The sequence below is a fragment of the Onthophagus taurus genome, chromosome 2 (assembly GCF_036711975.1).
Source record: "Onthophagus taurus isolate NC chromosome 2, IU_Otau_3.0, whole genome shotgun sequence".
In the NCBI taxonomy this organism is placed as follows: Eukaryota; Metazoa; Arthropoda; class Insecta; order Coleoptera; family Scarabaeidae; genus Onthophagus; species Onthophagus taurus.
The window spans coordinates 11178969-11192801 of record NC_091967.1 but is presented as its reverse complement, the minus strand read 5'-3'; the positions used below and the strand labels follow the sequence as shown (position 1 = coordinate 11192801).

Sequence of the window (13833 nt, the reverse complement as noted above, 5' to 3'; positions counted from 1 at the left end):
TCGGGGGCTCGCAGGAATAGCGGCAGGTTAGCGAGCGGCACTTTTATCCATATTCAATTTTATCTTTGAAAAGTTTTGGCAGTTCGCCCCTCCGGGCCTTAACAGTCCCAATGACTACTGTACATGGCAGTACGTAGACGAGGAGAGACGGCTCGATAAATTGGACTAACAATAATCCCACGACACCAACATGATTTTGTGAGTTAATTATTTTGTGAAAAACAAAACGTCAAGTGTGTTCATTTTACAGACACAAAAATATCTTGATTGGTGAGGAAATTTTAACAGAAATAGAAAAAAAAAAGTTTTTGGAGGCGCCGGGCATCGATCCCGGTACCTCTCGCATGCTAAGCGAGCGCTCTACCATCTGAGCTACGCCCCCTGTATAGTAGATAATATCCAAACAAAGAGAACTTTTCATCTCAATTCAGGAACTCATCTTTATTATGTTCTAAAGTAAATAAATTTATGGAAACTTTCAACACCCTCGGTTAAAGTAATACATAAGAACTTTGAGATGCCTTCTTTGAAGAGAGAAAGCAAATATAGTAAAAAAATAGTTAGGAGTTAATATTTGAGGTGTAGGATCTCACTAAGTGAGCAACTAATTTCCTACGCAATCCAGGAGATGACAAAAACGAAACTAGTTATTTCAGTTTCGATGTACTGCCAATAGAGTGTAAACATCTAATAACATTTAATATGGCTTATGGGTCATATTGTATGACAATGTCGAACTACACGTTATACTTTTAGATGCAAAGTTTAGAGGGATAATTGGAACAAATTTAACAAAATGCGTAGGATGTTTAGTGATAGTGAGACAGATAGTTTGTTGGAAGGAGATGATCACTGTTGCCATATCTTTTTGGATTCAAAAATTGAATGCTTACTACCTCTTTATTAAACATTTTAGAGAAAAGTACCTCTAATTTTGGTTTTCGAAGATATGTCCGAAGACATAAACACAAGGGACTTTTCCATTGCAATTGATGGTTCTTGGAAAAAGCGTGGCCATACGTCGTTAAAGGCCAATTTTCCAAAAAAAATGTCTAATGATATCTTATTGTACTTGATCTCAAGCAGTGAAGCGATCTGAAGAGGCTGCATATCAAGCAGTATGTGATAAAGAGCTCTGTACACTGAAGAGAGATGATGAAGAAAGAGATAATAAAAAGTTTGATTGTGTTGGTCATATTTAAAACAGGATGAGCACCAAATTGAGAAAGTTTAGAAAAGCCTAAAAAGCTAAAGATGAACGTAGGTGTGTCACAAGTGCTTTGACACTGACCATCGATTATAATGTTCTTGTAGTTTGGAAATTAGAAGAAATACAGTTTCCGTAAAACGCATGAAAATAGCCTTTTCGTACTTTCAACCATCAGATGAGCTTTGTCGAAGGGATGAATCTACGAAAGTTTCCTCTCCTTAATAACAGTTTTTTTTGGCAACTCCACTTTCAGCTCATTATTAGTATCATTGTATGTCATCATCTACTTCTTCTTCTAACTTTGACTACCAACCCTTCTTCGTCAGACTTATCAAAAATTCTTTGCGCCTTGTTCTGTTTCTATTTGAGTAAGCTTTTTGGAACATTTTAATTTTTCAATGATCTTGAAAAAAAATTTATACATTGCCTTTGATTTTTATTCCTATTAGAACGAGACATTAATCACTTTGTGGAAACGATACATAAATGATGACCGCAGTGAAGTTTGTCTCGTGTTCAACTAACCTTGTACATACCAAAGCGAACTTGTCGTCAACAAGTCCTACCTCCGAACTACTTTGTTGCAGTCCGATAGACGCAACAAAACCGGGAAACTTGGAATTTCAGAGCCAGACGATAGTTTCAATGGCCTAATTATTCACAAGCTAAGTTAGCAAATAATATGCACATGGCTTTCTAAATTAGACTAAATGTATAGTTGCTATAGGTTAAGTGTTGAGGAAGATATTGATTAGTCTTTGGAAAAAGCAAAAAACTGTTTCGTATGGTTCAATGATGCGGATGAAATGAAGTCGAACGTTGAGGGTAAAGAGAGTGAGTGAGTGAAGTCGAAGGCGACGGCAAAAGTATGCGCTAAATGTAGCGGAAAATAATGACGAATCGACGCTGTCTGTTGCTCATAACAGCTAATACTGTGCCGTTTATTATTTTGGAGAGAGCTTGGCAGAACTTTCCAGGACCGGTTCATTAATAACCGTCTCACCTTCCGCTCTCGCATTTCAAAAACAGACTACCGTAAATAACTGGCACTGATGATGCGCTTTTCCAACGACGTCGGGGCACCGTCGGGACGCCCCCGACCGCGCGGTGGAACGGGGTAGTTTCAGAACTTCTTGCCCTACGTCGGCATTGCTCCTGGTACTGCTGCTGCTGCCAACTGGTTACAGTTGGTGCACCGTTGCATTTACCTAATGTGAAGAGTACCTCTTTTTTACTCCTACTAGTTTCGTTATATCTACTCAAACTACGCTTTTTATGTTGAGTGCTTTTTAGATGAACACCACGCTACAGTTCACTAATAGCTTTTCCAGCAAACACTTTCAGCTCAAAATTATCCCCAATACCAGATTTTTTAAAACAATTTTTTAATAGAAATATGAGATGATATAATCATTTCCATCACCTGACGAGGTCGTTACTCGTTTCGATGCCTGTTTACTTTTTTCCCAAAAGATCGGACTCGGCGCAGTCGAGGTGTAACCGCCCAAAGCTCCCAGTTTCGTCGATGCCATTGGCGTCGTCAGCGCCGCCTACACCGCGTCCGACCATCAGCGCCCCTTCGAGAGGGTTGAATCCGAGCCGGTCAACGCCTACCCCGTTTTAACGCGACGTTCAGAGAGCTTTGCAACGTTTCCAAACGCGTGGAAATACGTTATGTTCACCAGCTGGACCTGGTGGAGAGGTCGGAAAAGAAAACCTCGTCGGAAAGGGCGTCCACGAGGGTTCCCTTCGCTTTCCGCTCGCCAAGCCGACCCCTCGCAAAAGTTTCAGGAAACTTTTCAACATTGAAATTTGTGGGGAAAGTTGGTCGAGTTGGGACGTCGAGCTCGGTTCGCGTTGGGAACTGATTAAAAACCAACCAAATCTAATACCGAGATCGTTATATTACTAAGGTTGTTTTAATCGATAAATATATAAAATATATACAGTGTGTTAATTATTTATCGTACCTGACGTCATCATTGCAAATATGCAACCAATATCACAGTATGCGTATTGCAATACCAATACTGTGATATTGGTTGCATGCAACAAATTCAAAATTAGAGAAAAAATAAAGTTTTGTTTTTGGAATCAACATCTCTTCATGTTTTTATTTGTTGAAACGTTAGGATTTATCATAAAAAAAGTTGTACTACGTATGGAGAAACCTCAGTGAAACCGCGTTTGGAGCATATTTTGCTTTCCGCGCAGTTAATCTACCCCTCGGAAAAGTTCAAGGGACTTTTTCAACATTGAAATTTGTGGGGAAAGTTGTGCCGACAGATCGCGCTCAGAGTCGCGAACTGATTAAAAACCGACCGAGTTGAATTTTGCGTTCGTTATTAACGCCGTTTCGACTTTGCGAGTACATGGTTTCTATGCATACATAACGTGTACTACAAAAAAAACTGGGAATGACTTAATTCGTTGACTTAATTGAGAAGAAAAATAATACTTTAACTTGGACATTTATTATTCTCGATAAAAATTCCAAGGCGACTCCTTTACCTCTTTTTCCTCAGCTGTTTTTTAACTTTTATTTCAGAACGGGGCCCCTTTCTCATTATAATTGTGCGCAGCCAGGTCCCTGAATGGATCCAACAGAGTTTCCTTTGTGTTTTAATTACGTTTCGCGAACCTTTTCAGCTGTAAACTGGAATTTTATTGTTCCGTTATAGGTGTTCTAAGTTTTTTTCCGCGCCGTTCTCCTCAAGCCGTTCCCCTTGTGTCCTCCTTGTTCCATTCAATTAGTCATTTGCGAGCCTGAGTACATCTCGTAACGCTTTCAACGTCGGCGATAAAAAGCTCTGCTTAATTATGATGAAACAATCTGTTGATTATTCTTATGGTAATGGAGCGCCCGAACAACCGGGCGCAATTAGGGAAAGAGGTTTTTTATTTCATTAGCACAACGTGACGGTCTTACAAATCTTTTTTCAATTTTCCCTTCGACTCATCGATTTAAAGAAGTTAAAAGTATTTTATGTTAAGATTCTAAGTAGTTGAAAGCTTATGTTGCTGTCGTCATAAATACACTGTCAAGTCTATGTTTAAACGTCACCTGGCACAGAAAATTTTCTTGTCAAGAAGTACTTAGGCAAAGCGACTTACACACAAAATGAGTAAATTATTCGCAGTTTCAAAGTTACCGACAAAAGTTTTAAAACTGACGACCAAAAGTATTACTAAAGTCGGAACGAAAGTTAACTTCAACTATGTCGCTGGTGTAAATCTAAAAATAATATCCGAACCGCAAAAACTTTTTTCTGAACCTTCCCCTGAGCCCTTGCATAAAATTGCGTAAACAAACGTAGTCAACGGTCGACTCCCTCTGCATTTATTCTTAAACTCCCCCTAAATTACCTCCTCAGTTAAAACTTTCGACTTTCACACTCTAATAAGGTCGGTTTGCAAACGAACTTTCCAGACTTTAAAAGTGCTCCACTTTATGGATAAAATTGTAGCAACAACTCATTGTTTTTGTTTTGCCTTTTAACTTTTATTTTTCCAACGAATAATATTTCTCAATATCAAAGGATCCCTACAACTAGTAGTAAATTAACCGAAAGATAAATTATATACTAATATTATCCCTCGTGATGGTTTGTAGGATGAGAATCCTCATAAACTACTCGAGAAAGATAGCATTCCGAACGGTCAGCTTATCTACGAACCAACCCTAGATAGAGTAAACGTTATGGGAGTATTTTTATTACTGGTCAGTTTCAGACTCATCGAATTCAGAGATATGAGTAATAAATAACTCACAAGAGAAACCGATCTAGATCAATTAATTGTCGATAAGAAATTGATGAAGAAGCATTTTGTATGCAATTAAACTTAAAATTATAATATAACGGATTAATACGGGGAAAGGAGTTTTCGTTATAGCCAAAAGTCCGTTGTATGAAAATTTGTGTTAGTTCTAGTTTTAGTTAAATGAAAAGTTAATAAAAAAATTCGATTCTTAAAGGTTTTGTAAAACAAGATTATGGAATCATAAAAATCAGGTTGATCTCAATCATTATTATCTCAAAAACGAGTAGAGATTTTCAAATGCTATTTTGATTATAAGAAAGTAGACACTTTCCTCTATAAATCATGATAATTTCATTAAGATATCTTAAGAATTCTATTTTTCGTGATTTTTTAAAACAAGATTGTTAAGCGCTATGAAATCACGAAAAATCAAGTTCATCTCAATAATTTGTATCTCAAAAACGAGTATAGATTTTCAAATTCGGTTTTGGTCATGGGAAAGTAGACACTTTCCTCTACAAATCATGATTATTTCATTAAGATATTATAAGAATTCGATTTTTCGTGATTTTTTAAAACAAGATTGTTGACTTTATGAAATCATAAGAAATCAGGTTGATCTCAGCAATTATTATCTTAAAAACGAGTAGAGATTATCAAATTCGGTTTTGATCACAAGAAAGTAGACACTTTCCTCTATAAATCGTAAATATTTCATTAACATATCTTAAGAATTCAATTTTTTGTGATTTTTGAAACATGATTTAAACTTTAAAAAACTTATAAAACAAGTTAACCTCAATAATTATTATATCAAAAACGAGTCGAAATTTTCAAATTCTGTTTTGATCATGAGAAAGTAGATACTTTTCTCTATAGATCGTAAATATTTCATTAACATATCTTAAGAATTCAATTTTTTGTGATTATTGAAACAAGAATCCATTTTTGTTAACTTTATGAAATCATAAAAAGTTAGGTTGATCTCAATCATTATTATCTCAAAAACGAATCGAGGTTTTCAAATTCGGTTTTAATCATGAGAAAGTAGACACTTTCCTCTATAAATCATGCATATTTCATTAAGATATCTTAAGAATTCTATTTTTCGTGATTTTTTAAAACAAGATTGTTAAGCTCTATGAAATCACGAAAAATCAAGTTCATCTCAATAATTTGTATCTCAAAAACGAGTATAGATTTTCAAATTCGGTTTTGGTCATGGGAAAGTAGACACTTTCCTCTATAAATCATGATTATTTCATTAAGATATCTTAAGAATTCGATTTTTCGTGATTTTTTAAAACAAGATTGTTGACTTTATGAAATCATAAGAAATCAGGTTGATTTCAGCAATTATTATCTTAAAAATGAGTAGAGATTATCAAATTCGGTTTTGATCATAAGAAAGTAGACACTTTCCTCTATAAATCGTAAATATTTCATTACCGTATTTTAAGAATTCAATTTTTTGTGATTTTTGAAACATGATTCTAAGCTTAAAAAAACTTATAAAACAAGTTAACCTCAATAATTATTATATCAAAAACGAGTCGAAATTTTCAAATTCTGTTTTGATCATGAGAAAGTAGATACTTTTCTCTATAGATCGTAAATATTTCATTAACATATCTTAAGAAGTCAATTTTTTGTGATTATTGAAACAAGAATCCATTTTTGTTAACTTTATGAAATCATAAAAAGTTAGGTTGATCTCAATCATTATTATCTCAAAAACGAATCGAGGTTTTCAAATTCGGTTTTGATCATGAGAAAGTAGACACTTTCCTCTATAAATCATGAATATTTCATTAAGATATCTTAAGAATTCTATTTTTCGTGATTTTTTAAAACAAGATTGTTAAGTTCTATGAAATCACGAAAAATCAAGTTCATCTCAATAATTTGTATCTCAAAAACGAGTATAGATTTTCAAATTCGGTTTTGGTCATGGGAAAGTAGACACTTTCCTCTACAAATCATGATTATTTCATTAAGATATCATAAGAATTCGATTTTTCGTGATTTTTTAAAACAAGATTGTTGACTTTATGAAATCCTAAGAAATCAGGTTGATCTCAGCAATTATTATCTTAAAAACGAGTAGAGATTATCAAATTCGGTTTTGATCATAAGAAAGTAGACACTTTCCTCTATAAATCGTAAATATTTCATTAACATATCTTAAGAATTCAATTTTTTGTGATTTTTGAAACATGATTCTACGCTTAAAAAAACTTATAAAACAAGTTAACCTCAATAATTATTATATCAAAAATGAGTCGAAATTTTCAAATTCTGTTTTGATCATGAGAAAGTAGATACTTTTCTCTATAGATCGTAAATATTTCATTAACATATCTTAAGAATTCAATTTTTTGTGATTATTGAAACAAGAATCCATTTTTGTTAACTTTATGAAATCATAAAAAGTTAGGTTGATCTCAATCATTATTATCTCAAAAACGAATCGAGGTTTTCAAATTCGGTTTTGATCATGAGAAAGTAGACACTTTCCTCTATAAATCATGAATATTTCATTAAGATATCTTAAGAATTCGATTTTTCGTGATTTTTTAAAACACAGTTTTTTTTTAACTTTATGAAATCATAAAAAATCAGGTTGATCTCAATAATTATTATTTCAAAAACGAGTAGAGATTTTCAAATTCGGTTTTGATCATGGTAAAGTAGACACTTTGCTCTATAAATAGTAAATATTTCATCAAACTAACGATGGCATTAGAACTAACACTAAGAAACGAACTAACTGACTAATTTTCAATTTTTGTACAATAAATAATAAATGATTGTTTCAATAATTTAATTATTTTCTTTAAATTGGTCGTTTTGGATCATTTAATTATTTTGGCGTTGTTTCCATCTTAGCTACCTTGGTTTCTCCACTTGTTATTTCCATTTTTTAAGATTTCCTATACATTTATTATATATTATATACTTTTGTTATTTTGTAGTAATGAAAACTTGGAACAACATAAACAAGAAGTTGAAGTGCCATAAACATAAAATCCTATAGAAACCAAAGCTTAGTGATGCATATAAATCCGTATTGTATTGACTTCCACTGATTAGAAGAAGATTATTGGAGATAACAAACTAATTGAGTAGGATTAAAAATAAATGTGTAAATAATCACATACAATTGAATTGCGGTAAAACCGTATCGGTTATTGAACGAATGGATTATTCATGAAATGCAAAGCAATTAAGCGGCAAGATCGGTCCGAAAAATCCAATATAGGGCGGACAATGAAATGCGGAGCGAGCGAAGCAAATAATAAAAGCCACTGAATCAATCGCAGTTTGTGGACAGAGCAAACAGATATTAATATTTAAAGTGGGGTCCTGCCGACAGAACGCCAATATCCGTCCCACGTCGTGTTTTGTAAACACTTTACATATTGCATCGTTGCGCTCGCTACGCCTCCACGTCGTTCACGTCCCACACATTTATATCAAATTTTCAAAGCGTTTGTTTTGTGTTTAATATTGCTATTAGCAGATTTCGTTCAAAATATTCAAATTAAACCCAGCTATCTACTGGAATAGTTTTATAATAATTATTAAATTCGTGGGATATATTTATTTTTTAAATAACAATATGTATTATACGTATGTATAGTTGCAAGTTTAGAACGTGGGGCTTGTAACTAATTAGCGACGCGGCATTGGCGGCGTAACGATCGAACGTAAAACGTGTTTACGCTCGAAAGTTTCGATTTACATAATTTCACCCTGTCTTTGTTTATGGGCAAACGACCAAACGTTTTGCGCAGTCACGCACTCGGCCACGTCGTCCAGATATGTAATTAATTGGCGAAGCTGGGCTTCGTCGCCCTTCTAGGTGATTAATTGTTAACCTTTAGACGTGTCATGCTTCTCTCGTTTCTGGTCAGCGACGGACGCCTGTTCGTCGTCGAAACAGGCGCGAACAACAAGCGTTCCACGGTCGTTCAAAACATCTGTTGATAACAAGTTTTGAATGTTCCGTTGAAAATCGAGGTGACTTTACACGTTCGATCTCTACAAAACAAGTTAAACTCATTTTGTATAATAAGTTTGGAATAATTGGAACAAAACTCAACATATTTATATAAAATACTTAACTTTCAAACTGCTATTCAAGTAATAATTACAACTCAGAAAAGAAGCTTCAAAAGTAGGAATCCTAAACAAAAGATATGGAGTACACTCAACTACTACCTCAACATAAGAAATAACTCATTTAAACGATGATACTGGAAAGTGGAGAATAAGATTGAAGCAAAAATTGGACCAGGTCAAGAATGGTGGGCACAAAACATGGAAAGCAGAGAGAATTGTATGGTTGGTACATCTAGAAAAGATGCAAGGAGACTGAGGATTGAAGAGATTTGTAATGGAAACTACAGTTACGGAGATCTAGAAGAAGACTAAAGAAACGATTAGGGTAGGATGATGGGATGGAGGACTTTAGGGTGCTAGGTATTTTCAGATTATTATAACTTTAGTCTTTCGCGGGGTATCCTTTAAAACCAGCTGTGTAGTAATAACAAGAATACCTATATTCATCGCGTTTCACTTATCAAACAGTTTCATCTCTCCGTAGTTATTCTTAACAGTAATAATTGAAGTTGGTGCCGTGCTAGTCACGGGCAAGCGCCTACCTTTCATATATCTTTCGAAAACAACCTTTAGGTAATTATGAAAGCCACCGTTGAAATTGGCAGATTCTTGATTTCTACCTTATCTTTCCAAAGGGGTCGATTCAAAAGCACGTCACGAAAAGTTAGGGTAATTTCTTTTTATCTATCCATAACATCTGTATCATTACGATAAATACTGTTTTCCATAAATGCATCTATTATGTTCTAACTTTCGCAGCGTTCAACGATGATTCAAAGATTTCCTCCGGCTTTCAAGAATAATGGATCTGTCCGAACTAGAAACGAATAACATTTATCGATGCGGAAACTTACAGATTGACAAACGTTGTCCACGTTTGTCTCCATCCTGAAAGGGAGATGCTCGTGTTGTTCTAAGTGCATCTTCCGGTCGGTACTTTTGTCGTCGAGAAATTCGATTCATACGAATTTATCAACCGTTACTGTTTGTTTTTTATAAATAACGTTTTTATTTTATTAACGTAACATAATCGATCTTTATTATCTGTAAGAAATAATACGTCTGCCATGAAAAAATTTCTAGAGAAAAAGGTTGAACAACAACAGCACCTCGTAAAGAAAGTTGCCGCGTGATAAACGAAGAATAATTGTCTGAACGTCGAGTGAGCTGTGAAAGAAAGAACAAATGAAAACACGAAACAAACGATGCTACGGTCGGATTGCTAATTTGCGGTGAGGGAATCTCCCTTTTTGTAATTTGCAATATGGTTCGACGAACCTGTAATTTATTCAATTCATTGAGTCTCATCGATTCGTGAACTTGTTAGACAGATGATTTATTTTAGTGCATTTTTGAGATCAATCAAAACTTGAGCGTGATTTGAACGGAACAATAAGCGATTTAATGACTCAATCATTCTTGCGTTATGGGCATTCCGTTGAAATCTTGAAAAGGGGCCGCGGGGCGAGACTCGGTTCTAGGAGCAATTAATACAGGCGCTCCAATGTAATTCATTTAGGATCCGTGTTATACGTTAATAATGACCGGATATCGGGAGAGGAACGGGCGTTCCGAAGATGTCGAACAATAGCGCCCGAGGTGCTTAACCGTCGCTTACCCGAAACAATGTCCCCCATTAATCCGGCATATTGGCAGGTAATATTGCAGCGCTTATTTTTATCTTGTAGTATTATACCAGATTGTCTTCAATCTACAAACAACCGTTTCTACTCCTTAAAAGTTTTAAAAATTTTAGTCTACTAAAGTATTGATTAACATGACCTGAAACTCGCTTAATGTTGTTAAGTAGCAAGGCGAATTTTTCGAAAGTAAGGGTAAAGTGCAAGACCGCCAACGAGGTCCGGACCGGACAAGACATTACGTCCACTAATTACTTTAAGGGCGGATACACTGGCCTCAACCTATGACCCATACTTGACATGGGTCCCCTAGGCTTTACTTCTCCGGAACGGACCACTATGTTTGTAGCCGAATATACAAACTAGTGGCCGTTTAGTTTTGATTATAATTATTTTCAAACATTCTAACTTAGACATAAATTTATAAAAAAATCAAAACAATAAAAAATACACAACCTCTTTTCATCCAAAGCTTCGAATATTAAGACGTCTACCATGAAACTATGCGGATCGAATTAAAGACTCACGACGGCAAAGTTAGTTTTCAAGTGCTGGGCGCTTGTTGTTGTTGTTCTAGTGTAGTTGTGCTACATAGTTGTATCCTGGCGAGTTCGGTTTACTGCGTATAGTAGTAAGATCGGAAGGAAGGGTTCCAACCGCTCTCCAGTCACGTGTTTGCACAACTTTCGGTCGCGTTATTACTTGTGGACGACGTGGATACTCTTGGCAGCGAACCCTCTGGTGGTTTATTCGAGATGATGACATCTTGGCCTTTCACTTTGATGTTCGTTACGTAGACTCTCTCTCAAATTGTGGCACCATGAAAATACATTTTAATTCACCTTCAAATATCCCTTAGGACCAAACCAGTTGCTTTAATGCATTAGGTAATTTCGTGGATTATGTAACTACATGGAGGTAAACTTTAAAACATTTTTGGGAATGTAAAACTTTCTTATTTAAAGTTATCAAGCTTTACAATATACAAGAAAACTTTATGTCATTTTGGTTAATAATTTTGTGTGTTTATTTTTTGTTGTTGTTTTTTTTATGCAATATTATTTATTGATATCATTATGTTATATCGGTTTCGAAAATGGGATTGTGTGGTTTTTCTTTTCAGGACGAAGTCTTTTTATAGGTCGTCGTAACCCGACTGTGCTATTAGTCGTCCGGCAGGTACCTGCAAAGTTTCGCGGTCAGGGCGCAAGGAACGGGCAGGAATGGAAATGGCGCAATCCGAAATGAATCTGTCCGTTCCAGCTGTTCCCGCACTTGCGGAACTGTTAAACTGCGGCTTCGACCCGCTCGCTCTCCAACCGCCTCTCGCTTCTCTTCGCTCTTGCCCATTTCAAAAACACACCGTCGTGGACGCCAGGTTTACGGCGACGGTGTACAGAAGCCCTAAAATGGTCAAAGTGTGTTTCGCAGCGAAAACCACAAAAGCGACTGATGCCCTAAGTTGGCCTCGCAAGGTTCTCTCTACGCCTTTCCACTCCAAAGCTTTATTTAAATCACATCAAAAGTGTATACAGGCAAGTCTTAATCATTTTACACAAATTATACGATTTTTCGATTTAATTTATTAAAATCACAATAAAACCTTCTTTATACAACCACTCACAACTTTCCTGGTATACTGATGAAATATTTTGACTAAGTGTATAAGAGTAGTGAAGCACCAATACGTTGTTTTAGTGGCTCCACCATACGTTATATAAACTTGTATTTAATGAGTGTACACGAACAGAAATTCCAACTAAGCTGGAAGGGTTTTCGAGGGCCTACAAGCCCCGGAAAGGGTTCGGAGACGAAGAAGGGGTAAAGGGTAGACGTGGAGACTCGTCGATTCATCTCTTCGGGTCTATCGGCGCACTCCATAAACGGACGTTTTGCAAGGCAGAGGATGCAAGGCCAACGTCGTTGGCGAACCGTACGTACTCGAGAGTTCGACTCAGCTCGTGGGGCTTAAATCCGCTTCCAGGACGGTTTATCCTGAGGAAGGCCGAAAGCACTCTCAGCGATCGGGATATTAGGGATTACTTGACCCCAGAGCTGTTTTGCTCTGCTTCGCGGGCCCAGAACTTCTTAATCGACGATTAAGGGCCGTTTTACATCCCGGTGAACTCTCCGACCGACGAGAGCCGGCGAAAAAATAAAGTATCCGGCGCTCGCTTCTGGTGCTAATTAAAGTTTAGAGGCAAAAAATAGAGGGAATTCGAGGGCGCGTCTCGGTTGCCGCGCTAAATTTTTCGCGAATTTACTCGAGTGCCTGCAAAAATATTTTTAATGAAAATAATTTGCTCTCGGATTTTGCAGATTTTTTAATCTTACTTCAACATTACTTAAGACTTTATATATTATTTATATTTTTAAACAAAATTGAACGATTTAAAGTCGATAAACGATTACGATTTTGTTGTAGTCGTCTTTTTCCACGACGGTATTCATCAGGCGCTTACAACACCATCGCAGTTTCTGGTCACGATCCGTGCTGTCGTCACAGATTACGCGGGCGAAACGTGTTAACGCGCCATATCTGTTTCCCCTTGGTGTTCCTAAAATGACGTTAGGTAATCTGTTTTATATTACACGCCGAACCAGAATCGACGGGACGTATTTATTGACAGGCGCGAGGTTTGTGGTCTTCCCCCTTAAGTCAACCTTCTACATCGGTGATGTTTGACAAACGGATAGAATCCCTTTATCCTGTTTTCTTTGAGTAGATTGACATATTAAACTAAAACTAGAACTAACACTAGACTTAGAACTAGAAACTTTGGGTTAAGCCGTGCGAAACAAGTTCGAAGTGAGCTTTTTTCTGAATACATTTTCGTAAAAATAATTTTTTAAAAAATTAACTAAATTACAATTTTCTATGCGACCGAAAGTTAATGTACTGGAGTAGAGAAGATTAAAGAGACGTTATTTAGCTTTTCGCTGGGCGGATGTTACCGTATCACACAGAACAGGATAATTAGATCAACGAGAGCAGAGTATACGACGGAGAGGCAATTCGGCCACGATAGACCCGAGGTCTCGAAGAGCAAAGTTACGGTTAATTATCTGAAAGAAAGAACGATTTAATTTGGGATG

The 13833-nt window shown here is 36.1% G+C and overlaps 1 protein-coding gene and 1 non-coding gene across 3 annotated transcripts in view; one reads left to right on the top strand and one right to left on the bottom strand.

Annotated features, from left to right (window-relative positions):
• The window catches only part of LOC111425866 (myelin transcription factor 1), a 168692-nt gene that overhangs the window by 20981 nt on the left and 133878 nt on the right, over positions 1-13833 (top strand). The gene's annotated exons all lie outside the window — the stretch shown is intronic.
• On the bottom strand, positions 310-382 carry TRNAA-AGC (transfer RNA alanine (anticodon AGC)). Its single transcript has one exon. It is a non-coding gene; the product is annotated as a tRNA-Ala (tRNA).